At 39.9% G+C, this 23,006-nt stretch overlaps 1 protein-coding gene across 10 annotated transcripts in view; it reads right to left on the bottom strand.

Annotated features, from left to right (window-relative positions):
• The window catches only part of PAM (peptidylglycine alpha-amidating monooxygenase), a 281,270-nt gene extending 259,236 nt beyond the window's left edge, over positions 1-22,034 (bottom strand). For 6 of the 10 annotated variants that reach the window (XM_007191820.2, XM_007191819.2, XM_028168952.2 and 3 more), the window contains exon 1: positions 21,819-22,032. The gene's annotated coding sequence lies outside the window, so the exon portion shown is untranslated. Of the gene's footprint in view, positions 1-21,818 lie in introns of all 10 variants that reach the window. The other 4 variants (XM_007191822.2, XM_007191824.2, XM_057539715.1 and 1 more) reach the window with 3 other exon arrangements.
• Between the last annotated feature and the right edge of the window lie 972 nt (positions 22,035-23,006).

Here is a 23,006-nt window from a genome sequence, read left to right as displayed (position 1 = left end):
ACATATTAGAACACATATTTTATTGTAAACTACTTGATTTGTATTGCTCTTTTATGTTACAGTTAGAGATTGTATATATACATTTTTTTAAATTATGCATGTAGGCAGGTTATATTATATATGAATTTCATTTCACGGTAGTAAAGAGGGTACTACAAAACATATGCTATAAAGAAGAGGCACTGGATCCAATAGAGTTGGGAATCTTTGCTTTACAGATTACTTCATTCAATTCCTTCACTCAATGGAAGTCAAGCTGGAGGCCCAGAGAGGAGCCCAGGGTCTTCTGATGGCAGGTTCAGGGGGTTTCCACAACAGGTCATTCTCTTCTATTCTGAACTTAGATCCATGCTGTCAATACATCTGAGTTCTAGGGACTGCTCCATTCACGTTCACACAAAATATTCCCTCCAAACACACAAACCTGACCTGTACAGCATCAACATATAAAATATTACCATGGGAACCATGACAAGGCCAAACTGAGGAGATTGTCATCGCCAACCCATAGGAAAGCTAAGCTTCATTCATTGGGTTGTTTGTCTATGCAATTTTCCATGTAAAAACAAAATGAAGAAAAATGAGAATGACTCATTTCAGAGGTTTCTAATTTGGCAAGATTAAATCACCACAGGTCTAGAATTTCCTCTGGAACAAAATGCCACAGACCAGGCTTTTGAAGGAAACAATAACAACAATCTACTTGAGCAGTCCCATAACTCACTGTATCCATTCATATGGGGTCCAGTTTTCATTTCACTCTAAATGCCCGGGAGACCAAATGCCTGTTTTGATTACTCTGATTCCTTAATATGATTTTTGGTAATATAACAATCTCCTTCCTGAAACCTTAATTTTCCCTCTTGTTTACTTGTGACGCAAACATTAATTGTTTCTTGTTTACAACACTGTACAGAATCTCTAGGGAATTATAAAGTAGAAGACAAACTGTCTGCCTTTGACAACGTTACCGCCTGAAAAGGGAGACAACAAATATAAACATATAAACACAAGTAGAGGGTAAAATCAAGGAGACGTCAGAAGAGCAATATGCAAGTATTAAAGGGGAAGACAAATCAAATCTTAAAAAACAACAACAAAACCCATGTGGGAAGCTGAGTAGCTGAAAGGCAATCCTCCCAAGTCTTCGTTTTAATTTTCTGTGATGCAGGTTTTCTCCTCTGAACTTGTTCTATCTAGTGGGGGGTCCACGAGGTACTCCTGGATACTTCATCACATCTTCTTGTGTAATTGTAACTAAACATTTACATAATGAAATATTATTGTGTTATAATAAACTCCTTGATTTGTATTGCCCTTCTAAATTACAGTGGGGTATATACATAATATATGTTTAAAAATATATATTTTTATATTTGTGTTAAATATATATTATGTATATGTATATATATTTAAGCAGATACCCAGTCTGCTTACCCCAAGATGGCATGATGCCGTTCAAATGTTAAGTCACAATTAACACAGTTCTGCCTGCAGAATAAATGACTGCAGGTCTTTCAAGGTCAGATAAAAATTTGGCAGATGACCTTGCATTTACAGCACCACAGAAGAAATAAACAGAACCATCCCATATTAATCTCTAATCTAGTAAAACAGCTTTTCTCTTTCTCTTTTATTTTCATCTCTAAAAATGGAGAAAGATAACTTCAATGACCTCTATTTTGTAGGCGAAATAAAATAAGAGGTTAAACCAACATCTTCTCCATTTCTCAGAGAAAATAAGAGACCTCCACATGGTAAACAGGACCCTGGGAATGAACAGCAACACCCTTGTTCCTCACATATTCAAATATAAATCTCTTACCTCTCAGCTGAAAAGCTATCTTCTTAACGTGCATTTTACCCACAGATTTCTTCTGGGAAGAAAAAGCCAAATTTGGGCTAATTTTTAAATTCTCTAGTAGAATCAAATTTCTCACCCTTACTCACACACTTAAGTCAGTATTTTCAGAAACCCTCACTTAAATACTTGATTTTTCTCCAACTAACGTTTTATTCAGTCAACTAAAATTTATAGAACATTTGCTATGTTCCAGGCACTGTTCTAAAAATCCCAGCCCAATGAAGCTTCGATTCTAGTAGGAACAAGCAATAAAGGGAAAAATTTTTAAGTAAATTACATAATATGTTAGACAATAACAAGTTCTATGGGGAAAAATGAGAGCAGGGTAATGGGATCAAGAATTAGAGGTGAAGGTTTACTAATTTAAATAGAGTAGTCAAGGTAGGTCTCTGAAAAAGTAACTTGAACAGTCTCCAATTTATACAAAATTCCCTTTCTCTCTAGATTAATAAGTCAATTAACATGTTGCTTCATTTTTTGCATTTTCATATTACTATTTTTATTGTTACATGTCGATTTTGAAAAAGATCCATTTCAATTAGGTTGATGCTCCACGTAAAGAAAAAGACTTTACAATATAAACAACCCTGCACGCTCCCCCCCAAAATTTTCTACATACCCACAAAAACAAAATAGAAAATATGAGGGAGGAAGAGGGAAACAGTGCCCATACACAAAATTTTTTAAATAAATAAACAAACAAATAAAGCAAACGAACAAATATAACCCTCATAAGAAATGTGTGGGGTACAAAGAAAAACAGCAAAATTTTTGCTGAGAACTATAAATGCAGTTATGCACCAATGGGAAATACATATTGTTACCCAGTATGAGAAGACTAGATACTGTAAAAATGTTATTTCTCCCAAAAATTATTGCTAAGTTTAATGCAGCTCCATTAAAAATATCAAGGTAGAGTAGAACAATACTAATGTAGCTGAACTGTGGTTCTTAAACATGGACACACATAAGACTCCATCACGGAGTTTTCTCGGAATACACATGCCTGTGTCCCACCTTAGACTTACTAACCTGTAATTTGCAAAGATTACGTATATTTTGCCAAAGCTTCCCAGATAATTCTGATACACAACATTAGTTAAGAATAAATGATCAGGAATACTAAATGTAAGGAAAGTTAACTAAAAGAAAAAGGATAGGAAGTACAACTTACCAGTCATTACAACCTATGTTCAAGCTACAAAAATAAGATCAATGCAGTAGTTGAAGAATAGACAGATACATCAATGCAGAAGAATAAACTTATAAACTTTCCAGGAAGGCTCTATATTCACATATGATAAAAGTCACAGACCAATGGGGAAGAAATAGGCTGTTGTCTAAATTGTTTTAAGAAAAGTGGGGAGGGGATCAAACTTCAATTATACCTCCCACTACAAAGACCTACACACACACACACACAGACTCACACAACCAGGTGTATGAAAAACTAAGTGGGATGGAGGGTCAAAGAGACAGGCCTTAAAGAAATGACTGAAAAAGAAAAAAATAAGAAAATTAGGTCATTTTTACCAGAGCAGTTAAAAGGAAGAAAAAGGGGCAACAGACAAGGGCCCACAAATTAGATTAGAATACAAATGGTGAGTAAACAGATGAGAGATTAAAAAACAGTAAGCAGAGTATGATTCTATTCTGTATTATCAACTCACCAATTTGTAAGGACATATACTCATATGTTAACAGTAATTGACTCTGATTTTTTTCCCTCTTAGTTTATGTTCAGTTTCTTAATGTCATGCAATGAATTTGTATCACATTTTAATTTTTTTAAATGGTAATTTTTTCAAAGCTATTTAATTTGTTCACTGATTTTTTTTTTCATATAATGGCAATTTTGGCACATAATAGGGTAGGCTTAAACTCTTCATGTGTTTTTAAGTGTTTTGTTCATCTTAAAAAGTGTTTTCTGCTAATTATTGCTTTGCAGTTTCTTATTAATTTTCAGCCTGCTGAAAATTCCTGCTCTAACAGATCATAATTTTTTTAAGCTGGAATAACTAAATGTCAACCACAACAGTAAGTTATGACAACTGAGTATTCAATGAAAAGGACATATTGGGGCAAACCAAATTTCTACGATAGGGGATAACCGAGTTTCACACAGAGGGGACCTGGTAAATAGCTGTTCAATAAATGAGCCAGAATAGGACTGTTGACCAGCTTAAGAGTCCTACCATAAGAGATTAGCAGGAACAACCTGAAAGTCCAACAACAGAATTCTTGCAGCACTTTTTTTCTACAAAATGTATGCATGCTCTTTAAGATAAATCCAAAGCTACAAAACATAAAGGACATTTACCATCCCATCAGATTACAGACTAGATTTAAAACATTTCTATTTGACCCAGAATTAGCAAGATATTTTTAAAAAGGAAAAAATGTTTGCAAAAAGTTCTAAGTGACATTATGTTAAATAAAATAAGCCAGTTACCAAAAGACAAATACTGTCTGATTCCATTTATATGAGGTATCTAAAGTAGTCAAATTCATAGAAACATAAAGTAGAATGGTAGTTACCAGGGGCAGTGGGAGGAGGAAGTGGGAAGTTGTTGTCTACTGGGTAAGAATTTCAGTTTTGCAAGATAAAAAGTTTGGGAGATCTGTTGTATTATCACTACTGAACTATACACTTAAAAAAGGTTAAGATGGTAAGCTTTGTGACGTGTTTTTTTACTACAACTAAAAGTAGATAAAAATACTTAAAGTAAAATAAAATGCTTCATATTATACCAAATTACCAATACTAAAGACCAGAGCATGGTGTCATATTGACAGCCTTGTTTTAAATTTTTTTTTCAGGCCAAATTCCATTCAACTAAATTATTTAGAGTCTCATAAAAGTGGCATTTAAATCAGCGGGGAATAAATAATTATTCAATTAATGATGCTGAACTAACTTGTAAAATCTATGTAAAATATATACATATAGAACCTTATGAGTTACAGGGCTTCCCTGGTGGTGCAGTGGTTGAGAATCTGCCTGCCAATGCAGGGGACACGGGTTCGAGCCCTGGTCTGGGAAGATCCCACATGTCGCGGAGCAACTAGGCCCGTGAGCCACAATTACTGAGCCTGCACATCTGGAGCCTGTGCTCCGCAACAAGAGAGGCCGCGATGGTGAGAGGCCTGCGCGCCGCAATGAAGAGTGGCCCCCACTTGCCGCAACTAGAGAAAGCCCTCACACAGAAACGAAGACCCAACACAACCATAAAATAAATAACTAAATAAATAGATTTAAAAAAAAAAAAAAAGATCAAAAGGCTGACTTAATTCAGGCTGAGAATAATGTGGAGTCAGTCTCGGGCAAAACTTTAAAAAAAAAAAAAAAAAAGAAACTTATGACTTACATAAAATTTAATTTCAGAATTAAAGATGTGAAATTATAAAATGTGAAATAAAATGACTAGACTAAAAATATAGGTAAACAATATCTAACCTTTGATTGAGAATATTTTTATAAAAATAAAAATGAAAATAAATGTATTGAACTTACCTTCAATAACTGAAATAACTGAAATAATTACCTTCAATAACTGAAATACATAAAAATGAAAGATCTTATCTTTTAAAAAAAAAAAAAACCGAAAAACCCACCACTACAAAACCAGAAGGCAAAAAGCAGAAAAAAAAATAATCTGCAAAATATCTGGCAATGGGTTGATAACCTGAATATACAAATATTGTGTCAATATATAAAGAACAAATAATAGATATAAATGTAGAATTCACAAAAGAACTAATAAAAAAATTTTAAATGGCCAATGAGCACATGAAAAACTATATAACCTCAACAGTAATTATAGAAATAATAAGAGCAAAAGCTACAGACTACTTCTCTGTGTTACACATTATACATCCAGTCTTTCATTTCATCTCCTGCAAATGTTCGAGGTACAAAGAAAAAATTTCCCCTATTTTCCAGTTGAGAAAACTGAGTCAAAAATAGGTCACATTCCAGTCTCACTTCAGAGTTACTGTGTTAATCACCACACCAAAACGCCTCCACAAACAAAAGGGAAAAAGAGATCCCCTCTCTACTCTATCAAATGGCATCTAGGGCAGGCCTCCATAAACAGGTTCTCAAGTCAAATGCCCTGCTCTTGTTTTTATTCAGCCTTCAAGCTAAGAATGAATGGTTTTCACGTTTTTTAATTTTTGGGAAAAAATTAAAAGAAGAATAATATTTTGTGACACATGAAAATTGTTATGAAGTTTAAATTTCAACTTCCATAAATAAAGTTTTATGTATTGTCTATGGCTGCTTTCGTGCTGTAATAACAGGGCTAAGTAGTTGCTACAGAGACTGTATGTGGCCTGCAAAGCCTAAAATATTTACGCTACTGGCACTTTATAGGAAATGTTTTCTGATTTCTGATGTGGGATGTGGTAAACTGGGCTCTCTCCTACATGCTGACTGTAAATAGCAATCAAATACAATACAAAGCAAGAACTTCATAGCTTCATATTTGTTAACCCAGCAGTTTTAGTTTATCACAAAGAAATGTAAAATTCACAGAAATTTTTATGTAAAACATATTGTTGCAGCAAGATGAACCCAGGAAGTCTGATTCTACACCCTAAGCTCAGGGCCAAGACCAGGGTGAAGTCTACACTTAAACACTGACACCAAAGGGAATAAAACAGCTTTTCATGTTTTATCAAGTAACACCCATTAAAACTGGTATTCCTGAAATTCTATTACTCTGAACTATCAAACTATACCTTAAAATGATTACTACCAAGTTATGTAACATATTTATTTTAAAAGACTTTATTTTAGGTTGAACCATATGAAACTACAGATATTCAAACGTTTATAATACATTAATATCATGAAATCAAAAGGCAGATGCAGATTAAACAAAATCCATCCAGAGCATGGATGAGCCCAAAATTGAGTTTACTTTCAGCAAAACGACATATCTGTCACATAAATTAATGTAATTACTTGAATTTTTATTGGTTGTATAGTTTTGTTGGCACTTAATTTGTAAATTTGCATTCTTTTATAACGACATAAGTGCTATAAACTGACATTTATTCTGCATTGGAATGTATTTATGTAACATTATGACAAACATAATTAAGTCAAACTGGAAGTAAGTGAGGATGTTTTCCTTGGAAAAGGAACTACATATTTCCAAATTTGAGGACACTGTGTATCTCGTGAACTTCATAAGCATCCTGGCACATAATTTTGAGAAAAAAGAAATCAATCTATTTCTGCTCTATCTTATAAACTTGGTGTTGATGGGCAACTGCAGAGCACAGCCATCAGGATGAGGGGGATGGCAAGAGAAAGACCATTTTCACAAGCCTTCACATTCAAAACAAAGCGCTTCACCCCTGTGCCTCAGTTTTCTCTTCTGTGAAACAGGGATAATGGTTTACACTGCAGGGTTATAGAAAGCATCAGAGGTACTCTAGGTAAAGTACATAACATATAATAATAAATATACCTAATATTTACTGAGCAGTTAACCATGTAGCAGGCATTTTGTATGCATTTTTTATGCATATAACATTTTATACACATCACCTCAAAGAATAACTAGAACCACCACACTCCATGAAAATCCCTTGTTTTAAAGAAGATAAAGCCAAGGCACTGAGACAGTCAGTCATTTGCCCAAGGTCACATAGCTAGTAAGAGGCAGAGCCAAGACTTGCCCATAATGTCTAACACTAGGAAGCTGGTTTTCTTCTCCTCCATACAAAACTACCTCAATAAGTGGAAGCAATTATTATGATATTGCTGTCCAAAGTTTACCAGAATGAGAACACATCAACGTTTCTTCTTTTAAACCCAGCCACAGACCTTCTAGTGCACTGCAGCCTCTGAGGGGGACCTGAGCCACTCAGGTCATAAAACTTTCCGGAATGTTATTTTCCAATTGGTGTTAGGCTTCTCTCTATAAAATCTGGGGCATACAGTGTAACTTTCTTTTTGAAAGGCTTCAAAATTCTAGCTGACAGCAGTGTAAACATCAATTTCCTCTTCTCAGGATGCTAAAGGGTCCCTCCCCCAATCTTTCCTCCCTTTGTGTTCCTTAGTTGAAAACTCTAGACTAAGCCACTAGGCATAAGTACACAGTGCTCGTGGGAAGGAGCCAGAAACATCGTCACCAGCAAGTATGCTGTATAGATGAAAAACTACTTGGTTAACATTACACAGTGGTGAGCCTAAACCCCAGAAAGGCTATGCTTTAAAAAATAAAACTGTTTTCTTCTTAACTTCTATGTTTCTCCTGCTTAGAATGGAGCAAAAATGACAAAGATTTTCAATTTCATTCCCAACTGGCAAATGGATTTATTTTCATTTTTAAAAGGCATCCTAAATGAGTATTATAATAGAATGATAATTTTTAGAATTGGGCAAAATAGTTATTAGGTGATATAGCTCCCAACCACCCTCAAACGTTACACCCTGGAATCAAGCATACACTGTACTGAAAAATAAAGGTTTTAAATTGCTACAGGGCCTAACTTTTTTGGAGAAAATCTACAATAGCCACCAGCAATTTATAACTCCCAAAAAGTTTAACCAAAGCCCTGTAGCTTTTTTTCCACCTGCATAGCCTCAACCTTTAAGTGGTTGCACTGTACAAAATACTTTATTACATGGACCTGCTAAAATATTAGGTTTAAAAACAAATGGAAACCCCTTTAAGAATCAATGCAAGTGTTAGTGCATTGCTGGGAAAAAAACATGAGAGAGACACTACTAATGCCATTTTTCAGAGAGAGTATTTGGGAAAATTATTAACTACTATTAAAATGTGGTTAGGTATGAATCAGAGTGGACAATATTAATAGCAGTAAATGATACAAATAAACGTATTTATAAAACAGAAATAGACTCACAGACATAGAAAACAAACTTATGGTTACCAAAGCAGAAACGAGGGGAGGGACAGATTAGAAGTTTGGAATTAACAGATATATACTACTATATATAAAATAAACAACAAGGACCAACTGAATAGCAGGGGGAACTGCACTCAATATCTTGTAATAACCTATAATGGAAAAGAATCTGAAAAAGAATATAACACTTTGTTATACACCTGAAACTAACACAACACTGTAAATCAACTATACTTCAATGAAAAAAAATTAATAGCAGTAATAGCAGTCGTTGCCATCACAGCAGGTGTAGCAGTAATAGGGGTGGCGAGAAGCAGTAGCCTTGAGTGCTTGCTATGTGCCAGACTCCATTCTAAGTGCACTACACGATCATCTCATTTATTCCCAGGTGACACAGACCCCTAAGGCAGAGTCCGTGGATTCAAATCCTTGCCCCACTACTTAATACCAGAACAGTGTCTGGCCCATAATAAATACCATAAGGGCCAGTTTACTATTATTATTATTTGGTTTCAGAGATGAAGAAACTGAGGCATACAGAGGGTAAGTCACTTCTCCAAAGTCACACAGCTGGTAAATGTCAGACCTGGGGTTTGACCCCAAGGCTGTCTGACTCTCAAGTCCATACACTTAACCACTTCAAAAAAGTCCCTGTAGTTTTCAAGTATATATATATTTTTATATTCGTATCTCAGGAAAATGTGTAGGGAATTCACCAAATAGGGTAAATGGTATCAGTGAGGTTATGACTGTCCTGGAACCTAGTAGCTAGGCACCCCCAGGGTCCAACACCTCCACCAGATGCTGAGATTACACAAAACACCAGATGGTCCCAGGTGTGGCCTGAAGTTCATGTTTCAGGGAGAAAGAACATACATATAAATATTTTAACTTGGAACAACAATGGAAGATTGCAAAACCAAAAACAGCAAAAAGAACATTTAAAATGGTCAGAAACAAGGTCTTTCCAGACTCCAGGAATAAACACACTTTTTAAAATGTCCTGCCCTAACCCTCCCCCCACCCAGCCCCACCACCTCACTGCCTCGCTCCTCAGCCCATGAAATGTTCTATCTGATAACACTCTCTCTTCAACACATTTCTTGGTCACTTCAGTAACTATTTTGACCTTCTATTTATGTTTTGGAGGGAAAATATTTGCCAAAAAACTTTACTTAAGAACAAGGAAGAATCAAACTTTGCAGATGATGATGATTAAGTAGCAATAAATTTAATCTCCTGTCCATTATTTTATCCTTTTCATATAACTCTTTCACTCTTTTACAGTTTCAGAAAGAAGGTATCCTGTTAGATTTGGAAGAGTAAGATCAAAATATTTTTTTCTCCAGGTAATACCTACTTGATAAGACACCAAGAAGAAATTTATTTCTATAATAACACTGAAACCTGGATTTCATTGTCTTTGACTTTAAATTGTTTTTTCACAAAAAAACTATAAGCAGAAATAACAATTTATGGCTGATTTTTCCTTTAGGGAAAATCTCAATGCAGCAATAATAATGAAGTAAATTAATGGAAGTGTAACAATTAAAAACCTTCTCTATCATGTAGTTTTTTGGAATATAGGAGCTGTGCTCTTCTGGTTGACAAAAAATAGCCACTTTTTAGGTAAAGGTCAAGTATTCAATTTCTATTCACTAAGTCTGAATGACTTCCTACAGTAAGCTTCTCAGATGTGATCTATGTGCCAGACTGTTAGGAAACAAAAAATGGTTAAACTTTCAAATCGGTCAGCCAGGTACACAGGAAAATACCACCACACCAGCTTCAGGTGCCTTCCTCAATGTCCCTAAAGCAAAGGCTGTCCTAAATGACAGTAAGAGAGCATATGAAGATTAACACAGGTTCACCAAATAAAATGTAACATCATAATGTCAAATCTGATAAAACTCTACTACTTAGGTATTCTCCAACATCAACTGGTAACAATGCATCAAACTCTCCCCTGCACTATCAAAAAATAACAAAACAAAACAACAGTAACAAAAAAAAACTGATGAGAAAAAAATATATCAATGAGATTTTTAAGTCTAAGAGAGGAATGAGTTTTATCAACAAGGCTGGGGCACTGAATAGGAGAAAAACAACAGACCCTTCTGGGTGTTTAGCAGAGAAGGGTCACTTTGTCATAGGACCACATGTGGCCTTTCAGAAAGTCAAAGAGAAGCATGCTGGGCCAAAAAAAAAAATCAATTGAAGCAATAAAATTTTTCACACAAAAAAGTTCACATAAAGATTGTATGAATAAGCACATGCACTGCATATTTTTTCCATTCACATCAGTACAATAACTGAATGTACTATTACAATTTGGAAGAAAAGTTACTGGGTTCTTTTGTTCCTTCTCTTGGCTGGCCCTCTATGCTCTAATTTAAACCAATTTGAAATTAACAGGACTTGCAGAACTCTGAAATAAGTATTTATGAATGTTCAGATTTCACACATATTTTTTACCAAGTATTTCCTTTATTTTGCCCTACATCATACAGGAAACTAGCTCTTCCATACTTAATTCATCTCTGTGAGTCATTCTAGTAATACAGAGCTAATTCACCAAGTTTGTGATTTCCCTTTCTTGTATGTGTATTGAATCATGTTAATATGGGTTGAATTCTGTTCTGTAAAAAGATTAGTTAAAGTCTTAATTTCTAGTACCTGTGAATGTGACCTTATTTGGAAATAGGGTCTATGGAGAGGATCAAGTTAAGATTAGGTCACAAGGGTGGCCTACAATCCAATGACTGTGTCCTTATAAAAACAGGAAACATGGACACAGTGACACAGAAGAAAGGCAATGTGAAGACACAGGGAGAGTTCCATTTACAAGCCAAGAAATGCCTGGAGCTACCAGAAGCCAAGAGAGAGGACGAAAACAGATTCTCCCTCACAGTCCTCAGAAGGAACCAGCCCTGCCAATACGTTGATCTCAGAGCCTCCAGAGCTATGAGACAATAAACTTCTGTTGTTTAAGCCACCTAGTTTGTGGCATTTTGTTACAGCAGCCCTAGGAGACTAATACGCATGCCATGGATTGAGTTGTCCCCAGCTTGCAGAGTGTGGCTGGAAGCTCGAGACACCTCACAGAACTCCTGCAGCACACATAATTCCATGCTGGTGGGAACTGGTGTGAAAAACCTGCAATTTAGATGAGGATATGAAATACGCCCATCTAAAATATTAAAAAATGTCTTGCATGTATTTAAAACACATTTTCCATGTTTTACTTCATTTGCTCCTTACAACCACACTGGGGAAGAAATAGGGGAGTGGACAGGGAAACTGAACCTCCGTCAGGTGAATGCTCTGGCCAATGTCACATATACACATAGCAGAGCTGGCAGTAGTGCCAATTTTTTTCTAGGAAGAAAGAATATGATCATAAATATCTTAATCTGGAACAATGGTGGCACGTTTAAGCAGTGCATTTTCAAGCGACACAAGGAAGGAAGAAAAAAATGACATCACACAGACTGAGTAGGCTGAGGGGCTCAGTGATCCAGGTAAGGTGGAATCAATCAGAAGAAACCAGTAGAAAAGGTAACACTTCACCTGTGAACCTGGTCTTGAAGGAAGAGATGGAAACAGACTAACAGGAAGGAAAGAGGTGCCACGGTGAATAAATGTAACACCAAGGAGAAAAACAATAAATTATGTGGAAGGTCTAAACAAACACTGGAGGAGGGCCTTCAACTGCCTAATTGAGAAGTCCAGAGAGGGTTCTAATGGGAAGTGGGCTTAAAGTAGGAGAGGAGCCCTTCCACGGAGCTGACTGAAGGGTCATGATTGACAGGATGGACATGCAAATATCACCATCAGGTTTTTAGCAAGGTGTGCAGAGGAAGCTGTTCCAATAGCAGTGTTAAAAACAGGTTAGGGGCCAAGCAACCTGGGATTGTGTGGCTTATGACTGAAGAGAATATAATGAGCCTATTTAGATGTTTTAAGTTTCAAGTATTGGCAAGGCATCCTCGACATCTGTCTTTCTTCCCTCCTCCCATATTTCTACACATATTGACCTCCTTGGTATTCTTGGAAGGTGAGGGGTCCCCGTTCCAGCCTCAAGACCTTGTACTTGTTGTTCCCTCTGTGGGGTAGACGATTTTTTGTATGGTTAGCTCCCTCACTTCATTTGGGTCTTTGCTGAAATGCCACCTCTTCAAAAACATCTTTCTTGACCACCTCTATATGAGGACTCTCCTCTGTCATTCTCCATTCCCTTGTACAGCTTCGTTTTTCTTTATAGGACTTGTTATTATCTGAAATTATATTTATTTTTTATTTCCTATTAGCTGTCATTCCCATTAATATGTAAACTCTGTGAGTGCAGGGATCTTGTATATCTTGGTCATAGCTGTATTCCCAGAGCTTGGCACAGAGTTTGGCATAAAGTTTAAAACTCACTAAATATCTGTTGAATGAATAAAAAATAATCCCATCTTATTCCCAAGTATAATTGATGTTATCCCTTAAAACACTTTTTAATCTATTTTCACTGCCACTTTCCAGTATACACAACAGGCTTAGTACATCCTGTCATTCTACTTGGATTAATGCAGAAGCCACCTAACATCTCCCCACTGCCAACCTGGGCCCCTCCAATTCATTCCCCTACAGATGATCTTACCCACACACGAATCTCATGGGGTCACCAGCCCCTACTTAAAACACTCTCCACGGTCCTTAGGATAAAGAACAAATTCTTGACTGGACCCAGCCTAGGTGTCCAGCCTCATTTCATTCCATTCTCCCTTGAATTCTCCTCAGTTACTTGATCTCACTCTGTTCCCTTCTGTTGCAGGGCCTCTGCACAAACTTCCCTCTGCTGTGGGGAACGCCCTTCCTCCCACCCTCTCTCACATTCTCCTACTCATGCTTCCGCTATCAAGCAAGTGTCACTTCCTTGGGTTGCTGTTATACAAGCCCACAAAAGTATTGCTCTATTCAGAGCATTTATCTCTGTTTGTAACTATGTAATTGTTAATTGCTGTGCTTTTTAAAAAACTGATTAATGATTGTCTTTATCTTGGACTCTTCACTCCATGATAGCACAGACCATGAATGTTTTGCTCACTCTCAAATTTCTAGGGTCAAGAATAGTGCTTAGAACATGGCTTGGCACTGAATAAATATTTGTTGAATAAGTGAAAGAAGGTACCCTATTAGGAACCAAAAAGCTAGAAGTCAATATCAAATACACAGATATAAAAACTTTCCACAAATACTGAAGTAAAGCCAAACACAAAGATATTAGTGAACATCTGTAATAGGATGACAAGCTGCTGTTAAAAACAGGAGAGAGGGAAAGCCTAGGGCAATGCAAACTTTGAAATGGCAGTGACTGTAGACTGGAAAAGAACAGGAACAGGACAATCTGTTTCATTAAAGAACTAGAACCAGTTCAAAGAATTTGCTAAAACTACATAGTTATGATTTAGGTAATGACAGTAACTAGGTGAAAGGTTACATTTACATATCCTACTAGCAAACTCCTTGACTCTTCAGTCTCTCTGGAAACATTTAACTATGCACAGAAACCATTCAAACTTTCCTTCTTGGCATTTTCCTTTATAAAAATTCTCCCCAAAGTCCTTACTCCCCTAGAAAATGTTTTAAAGACATTTCACTGTGGTCGATTAGGCATACAGTAATAGCTAAGTGAGGCAAGGGCCATGGAGGAAATGGCTTATAATAGAAAGAACCTACTTTGCTCCTGATTAAAATCACTCATGTGCAAGATGAGAAATATACACCCTAAAAAGTTCTCAGCACCACAGGAAATCACAGGTTAAAGGACAAGGCCTAATTTGTGACCCTCATTGTTACTGTTTTAATCACCTAACACTAGAACCCATATAATTCTAAATTCTCTGGGGAAAAGAAAGAGCTTATCAGTTTATTTTTATTTCCTTATTTCAGGCCTATTTTAAAATAAGATGTAATAATGACGTGCATGAAAAGCAATCTGGTATCATTTCCTTCCATCTGAACCCATAAGTGACTCATGCAATAAACAGCAAGTCTCCTGCATTTGCTTCAACTGCATACTCCAGTTTTACTGGAGCCAGTTTTCCAAAGATGATTTACCACACCCGGTCTGAGAACGGACAGCATGAAACTGGTGAAATTCTAATCTTCAGAAGTACAACAGACAATGATTATTTCTAATTTCATGCTCTCTGCATGAAGAGAAGGGAGGCACAAGGAAATGCAAGCCTGAAGCACGAGTTAGGAACTATGGCAAACCAAACAGAAAGAGAAAAATGAAAGCACACTGAACAACTGATGTTACCACGTTTAGGGGGACGAGGAGGGGAGAATGTAGGGGGGACAACCAAGCTTTTCCATCCCTACAGAAATATTTTTAATTCACAATTTAAAAAATAAGACATTTAGCAAAGTATAATAGCATTAAAACACTAAATGGAGTAAAACCTCACTGACTGAGACATTTATGTAAGGGACTCTACGTTGGTACAAACCCTAATAGCACCTGACCTTGGCTCTCCCAAAAGTTACTGAAACTTGAGAAGGATTATCTGTGAAAATAAGGGTTTGTTGATGCAATTAGTATCGTAAACAAGAGGTAAACGTGGGCTTCCCTGGTGGCGCAGTGGTTAAGAATCTGCCTGCCAATGCAGGGGACACAGGTTCGAGCCCTGGTCTGGGAAGATCCCACATGCCACAGAGCAACTAAGCCCGTGTGCCACAACTACTGAGCCTGCGCTCTAGCGCCCGTGAACCAAAACTACTGAGCCTGCGTGCCACAACTACTGAAGCCCACGCGCCTAGAGCCCGTGCTCCGTAACAAGAGAAGCCACCGCAGTGAGAAGCCCGCGCACCGCAACGAAGAATAGCCCCCCTCGCCACGACTAGAGAAAGCCCACGTGCAGCAACAAAGACCCAAGGCAACCAAAGATAAATAAATAAAATTTTTTTAAAAAGGAGGTAAATGTATAACCCACATAAGTTTTCTTTAAACACTCTAGAAGCCTCCAGTTACATGCAAACAATCATCATTCTACTTCAAAATTAACGTATCTCTTTATAAAAACTTTCTTCAAAACAGTTCTACAAGGTAACAGGCTTAGCAGGTTCTGGGTTATGTACGTAAGCACTTTAATACGTTCAATCCTTAAAATATTCTAAAACTTAGATTTTTAAAAATATGAATTAGTCTTCATATAAGTAAAATTTTACCACACTACAAATAGGTACTATTCTGAAGCAAATTTCTTCCAGCATAGGTAAACGAAGTTTGTAATATCTGAAATTTTTGAAAAGGCATTTTTACCCATGGAAATAGCAGGTGGTAGTATGATTCTTCTGTAAGGGCCCCTGTGTTTATTATTTAACATTTCTACCGCTGTCCTTTGCTTTGCTTATGTTGTAAAGACAGGACTAGCAGTCAACTGCACGCTCAATGCAGGTAAAACACTGTCCTTTGTGGCTGCAGCAGCTGTTGGCTGGGCTGACAGAAATACAGAATGACAGAAAGAACACTGTGCTTTCACTTTCCAGTACTTGTGGTCCATGCCCTCCTCAAAATGAGCTTCCCGCAACGGATAGGGAAGCAGGGATCTACTGCTTTTATTGTTTCCTGGCATCCTCCCCCATCTCTGCTGTGCCACTTCAGGTTGTGCTTTTCAGTACTACTGTGTTTTGCTGGGTTTGGAGTTTGTTTTTTGGTTTTTCTTTTGAGTCCAGTTCCTTCTTTTCTTGAGGCCGTGCTCTTAAACTCCCTGAGCAAGAGCCATGTGGAAGTCTTGTTCCTGTCCTCCATCCTTTACGTGAGTGCAGGCAGCACAGCTGGCTGCCGTGGACTGGCTGTTGGACTGGCTGTGTTGCGGAACCTCGCTGCAAACGTGCCAATCTTGTCCTTTGATGTTAAGCATGGCCAGTAGATGAAGCTGAAGACAGTGCTCAGAAGTTCAAGCTCCTCTTAGCACAGATCCCTATCTCGCGGTCACACATGATTTTGAAGAATGCCATAAATCTGGAGAACTTACGTTGCCACATGGCTCCAGTCTGCCCAGTCTCCAAGTTGACATTGCAGATAATTCTCTACTTGTTTTTTCCCCAGCAGGTGTGAACTAAATACTGTACTAACTATTCAAACTGAAATATTTCCTTTGTATGAAAGAACCCCGATGAACCTAACACAAAAACAAGCATCATTTGTATGCTGTCATAATCAACAACTTCTGCCTCTACTCATCCAAGAAGACAAAAAATCTGAAGCTTTAAACCAACAACATCCAACAGAACTTTCTGCGATGATGGAAATGTTCTGTGTCTGCTCTACCCACTATAGTAGCCACCCACCACATGTGGCTATTAAGCATTTGAAATGTGGCTAGTGTGACTGAGGAAGTAACATTTTTTATTTTAATTAACTGAAACAAATCTAAACAATGTGGCTAGTGGCTAAACTGGTGGCTAGTGCTAACAAATAAGCACACCACAGTTTCATGGACGCCAGCACAAGGAATGAGATTCCTAGGTCAGAGACAAAGGATTACATTACTCACAGAAAAGGCAGTAGCAGGAATATTAGCATAGCATACCTACACACTAAATGATTTGCATTAGAGAAGTGGACCCCTGAGCTTAGAGTACCAAATCTTTTACAATGGACAGTAAACCTACCTGCCCTTTGCTCCATAGAGAAAGGCTACCTCTATCTTCCACAGCTATCTGCTATATAAAAGTCCTTAAAAAGACAGTCTGGAATGAAAACAGTCAGTGCCTCTGCTCACAAGACGTGCAGAAACATGAGTGACTAATGGAGAGTTATCTCCCAACAGTGGAAGTTCATACACACGTCTGAAATCTACCCATCTCTCTCCATCCTGCTTGAATACCCTGTTTCTAGACATATTTATTTCTTGCTAGGACCTTTGCAATAGCTTCCTAAATGGTTATCACTACAGCCTCTTCCCAGGCATTTTCCATACAGTAGCCAGAATGTATCAATACCTTGTAAACACAAATCTAAGCATGCCACTCTTGTTTCAGTCTTTGATGTTATCCGTTGCTCTTAGGATCAAGCCAACGCTCCTTGGCAAGTGCCACAAGGCCCTGAATGATGTGGCTCTGCCCCTACCTGTGGGCTCTTCCCTTGCCTCTTCTTCTAAGATGCATTCCTTTAGCCACACTAAACTTCTTTCATTTCCTAAAATACAGGTCATAAAGTAGTGGCCCTGAGTTGAATACCAACTACAAAATGCGTCTGGTTTTTGGCCCACACCATAGTTTTAAAAACATTTGGGCCATTTCACATTTATGAAATATGAATTGTAAGCTCCTCTTAAAAAAATCAGGGCATCTGGCAACACTTGGCCTGCATCCCAACCTGACAACGCTTGGCTGGAGCTGAGTATCTACTGTTCCCTTTAGACAGAGCCTGGGTTCTCCAGTTGCCACACCTCTCTCTCCAGCTCTCACTTATTTATTCTTCTACATTATCTACCTGAGTTCCATTCTAAGCATCATGCTCTGTTCCCCTTGGTCTGGAACACTCTTCAGTCCTCCAACTTCTTCAGTTGTTAAATATCACTCATTCTTCAGGTCTTAGTGTATTCATGGGAAGTCTTCCCTGACTACCACCAACCCCAGTGATGATGTGACGCACAGTATGACACCATCCCATCCTACCTTCCGTGGTTCTCTGCATTACTCCACACACAAATCACATACGATCATAATTTTCTGTTTACAAATCTATATCCCTCCCCAGACTTTTAGACCATAAGAGAGTGACTGTGACCGTCTTGTATCCCGCTGTATGCCACTGCCTAGGAAAAGGCCCAACATAGTAGGAGCTCAATAAACACTTGTTAAATAAATTAACAAAGCCATTGGGAATGGCCAATTCAAAATATTGAGAGTGGTGCTGTATTTATATTTTTATGCACTTATTTATTTTAAAACTTTGGACCTTTGCATTGTCATCCCCCTCCCCTCAGGAAACTGAAATAACTACTTGAGTTTCAGGTATGTACTAAGTAACAGGCAATGTGCTAAGCACTTCACATCAATTAGTTCATTTAATCCTTACAACCGTCCTTTGAGCTAAGTACTTCCTTTATTCCCACTCTGCAGATGAGGAAACTGAGAACTCGGGAGGTTAAGTAACTTACCCAGGGTTACACGACTAGTAAATGCCTGGCAGGACTCAAACCCATGCCCATCAGAACCCAAAGCCAAAATTCTTAACCATACACAACTTATAAATGTGAGATTTTTAATGTGTCCTGGATGATAAGAGACCACACAGGGTAAGGAGAAACCAGAGAACTATTTTCAGGCAATTGAAATTATAGTTCTACTCCTGCCACTAGCTGTTCAACCCTGGATAAGACGAAGGTCTTATTCTCTACATCAGTAAATTGTAGGAGATAAAATGATGGAAACTTCTCTCACGAGACTTGAGAGCACAGGACACCACTACCAACTTTATGCAGAGCCCTTCTTTTCAGCTATTTGTATGTGATTTTCACAATTAGCTTTTACTGGCTAAAGGAGTTAAAGGGGGAAAGAAAGTTCTTACACACACAAGAAGCTTTCTGGCTCAATATTCATGACTATTACACCAAACCACACAGTTCCAAGGCAGTGACACAATCTTTCATCTTATTTCACAAATAGGAAAACAAAGGTACTGAGCAATAAGGCCAAGTGTAAAGTTAACTTCATATCCCTCAGGCTGCCCTGAAACCTGCCTAGCCTCACTATGTGAGTTGAACCCAAGCTCTCAAACCCAAGTACTGGTGGTATGTTAAGCCTATGAAATTCTACACATACCCTGCAGATGGATGAATTCTTCCTAGGAGCAGGAAAAGAATCAGAAATGTCACCAAGTCACACCAAATACAACCTAGTCTGGTCAATCTTTTCCATGTGGGATTCCTGCCCATTCTTTGCACCAAGCCAAACTTTTTAAAGTGATTTTCTTAAAAAAAAGTCTCACTAAGAATCTTGTAACTTTTTAAGCCAAATTTCCAGAATCAATCCAGGGCCCGCCAGGCCATTGTGTTCAAGTGTTCAAGTTTCAGCTTATTCCATCTCTGTATTTTTTCTAGGCATTATAGTATAATTTCCTTTCTCAAGGAGTTGAGAAAAAATTGTATATGGACACCATAAATTGACTTATTGACTAGTTAGAATTGAAATTTCTATAGCTTTTAACATTTGATTACTACATCATACATACATGGATGCTTTTCTGAGCTTTCATTCTAAAAATACAGAATTCATTTTATTTCCAAGTATGCCTCCCATTTGATGATGTAGAAGCACTTGAAATTTTATTTCAGAAAACACTGGCTTATCTAAACTTATTTTTTCCCAATCTATTAAGTATATTCACCAAACAATGATCTTAAAGGGCCTTCAGTAATGTATTCTTGGCATCATTTTACTTGCCATATGTAGTTGTTAGAATACATGATGTTTATATAAAAATATGAAATAAAAATATTAGTCTCTAAGTTAGATTGGAAGTCCCTCTAGGGCAAGGAACATATTCTATTATCTCTCTTTAAAAGCACATAGCACAATGCACTGCACAATACAGGAACTCATGAAATGCCTATTAAATCATGAATTCATGAAAGACAGGCCATAGCTCTTTAACTTCAAGTCTAAAGCTGACTTTCTTAGGCCATTTACTTGTTTTCTTCATAAAGCGATAAGAGTGGTGCTAACAATGCTTTTTGTGCCTGTGATTTTAAACTGAAAATTTACAAATGATAGGGCACAAGTAATTTGAGCTAAATATCTGAACTTACTTTACTAAAATAAAAGTCTACTTCCTGAACTGTTAAAATTAAAAGCAAATTTAAATTTGCACTTAAGATGGAAAAAAGGTTTTAAAGATTGGCAAACATCTGAAGCAAGCACGGTTCTTATTTCCAAAGACTTGTGCCAATAACGATCTTCTGCTATTTGAAATCCTATGACCACAGAAATATGTAAGGTCCTAGCTTTGTACATTGATTGCGTTGGGTGGGGAAGAGATGATTTCAATTCTGAACACTAATTATCAGATACAGGAACACGAGTTTTTACCCTAACAAAGCTATTGGCCAAATCACCTAGAGAGACCTAATTACATCTCAGCTGAAGGACCTGAACTCTGACGATGAGAACGAACACAGGACCTGCCATCAGGCACCTTCATAAGACCAGAGACCGGTGGCTCAAGATCAAGTAACACACCTAAGTGATCCCACTGGATCGTCACAACGACCTCAGGGGTGGGCAAAGCAGACCCGCGTTTTACAGAACAGAACATAGTGTGTCCAAAGGGTCGCGACCAAGGCCACACAGATAAGAATGTGACTGAAAGCAGGCTTAAATCCCTATTTTCCAAGTATCCGAGGGGTGGTTACTTTCCATCCCGCCTCTGCGATCACCCAGCGTATTATACTCCACGGCAGGAAGGACCGCCGAGCTGGGCCGGGACTCGAGAGAAGAGGAGAGGGAATTGCCAGCGCTTCCCGGCACTCGCCGATACTCAGGCACCTCGGGTCGCTGCTCGGCTTCAGCCCAGCTCTACCCTCGCGGCGCCCCCGCTGCGACCCGAAACTAGTCTCGGGGGTGGGTCTGGGAACCGGGGAGCCTTTCTCACCGGCACGGAGAGTTGTCCAAGTTGGGGGCAGAAAGGCCGAATGAACAATTTTACCCACAGGGTGAGGGCGCCAGGAGAAGTGCGAAGGTGAGGAGGACGGGAGGGTGACCCCTTACCAACTAGCCCCAGCTGTGGTGGTGCTGAGGGGTGGTCAGAGAGGGGCTCGGGGAGTGCGAGGAAGGCTCAGTGCCCGAGACCCTCCCCGGCCGCGCCGCCGGATCCCCCGCGACCCCAGCAGCCAGGGAGGAAATCAACGACCGCCTCGGGCGCGGGGAAGCAGAGGGAGCTGAGACAGCAGGATTCCCGTCCCCGCCCAGCATCTGCCAACTTCCCGAGCCCCCTTCAGCTCTCCCACCCCCGCCCTTGCCCTGCCCGCCGGCCGGCAGAGGAGACGGCGGCAGCGGCGGCACCAACCTGCGCGGCGGCGAGCACAGTCCGAGACGGAAGCGGGAGCCTGCGGACGGCGGAGCGGCGGGCGCGGCAGGCGGAGTTAGTTGGGAGGCTCCGGCCCCCTGGGCGGGGACAGGCCGAGCACGCGGCGGCCGCGACGGCGGCTGGAGCTCCCTCCTGGCGCACGCGGGGCCCAACCGCGTCCGCCGCTCGCCCTCAGCTCCGGGGGACAGCTCCCGGTCCCTCCCCCGGGGCGGCTCCGCGATTCACGGCCGCCCCTGAGCCCGCCCCGTGCTCGACGCCTCCGCTCCGCCCCTGCCCCCTCGCGCGCCGGGGCCGCGGGGGTTGGGAACGAGGTCCCCGCAGAGTCAGCTCCAGGTCGCGCGCAGCGTCCCGGGGGTTCCCTGCGGGGATCGCCGTCCTGGGTGTTCGGACTCACGAGCGGGCAGGAGGTGGCCAAGAGCTGGAACTCTCGCCCGGGGAAGGGGGTCAAGGCCCGGCCTGAAAGTCTCCTTTTGCTCCGCCCGAGTCCCGAGTCGCTAAAAGCAGCCCTGCGAGGTGGCCACGCCGGCTGCCCGGAGAGAGGCCGAGGAAAATGTCGGACTCTCCCTCCGCCCAGCGCGGGGCTGGGAGGACTTTTCCCGAGAGAATCGAGGACCCTCCCTCCTGTTCCCGCCCAGGGTTAGGGACTCCGGCAAAGAAAGTATGCAGAACCGGCAAACGGGGCACCGGGGCTGAACCTGTGGAAAAAGTGCAATTTCTTTCACATGCACACGCCTGCCGGTCGCTGGATTCAGGCCACCTCGCTCAGGTCTTCGCAGTGCTTCCGTGCCCGCACCCCAGGCCTGGCGCGGGGAACCCCCTTTCCTAGCTTGGTTTCCCACCTCTACACATCTCTTTTTTCGAAACCCTTTTCATCCCGCAGTGCGCCCAACGCGCACACTCTGACCGCTTCTCCCCTAAACTGCAGGCAGGGAACCCAGAAATCAACCCCCTCCCCGCCTCACCCCGAAGCAGGACAAAACTGGAAGCCAGGGATCTGGGATGTTCCAGTCGGAAGGGTTTCTACCCAAGTGGCTTGGTGCTGTGCATTACTGACCTCACACAAATTGATACGCCTTTAGTTCAAGGGCAGGTGTTTGCCAGTGCCTTTACCTCCCCGAAGGTAACCTGTAGAGTGCGTTCACCGCGCCTTTTCCTTCCCAGCACCAG

Source organism: Balaenoptera acutorostrata, chromosome 2 (genome assembly GCF_949987535.1).
Source record: "Balaenoptera acutorostrata chromosome 2, mBalAcu1.1, whole genome shotgun sequence".
NCBI lineage: Eukaryota > Metazoa > Chordata > Mammalia > Artiodactyla > Balaenopteridae > Balaenoptera > Balaenoptera acutorostrata.
Note: the sequence above shows the minus strand (reverse complement) of the source record. Positions and strands in the feature narration are given on the sequence as shown.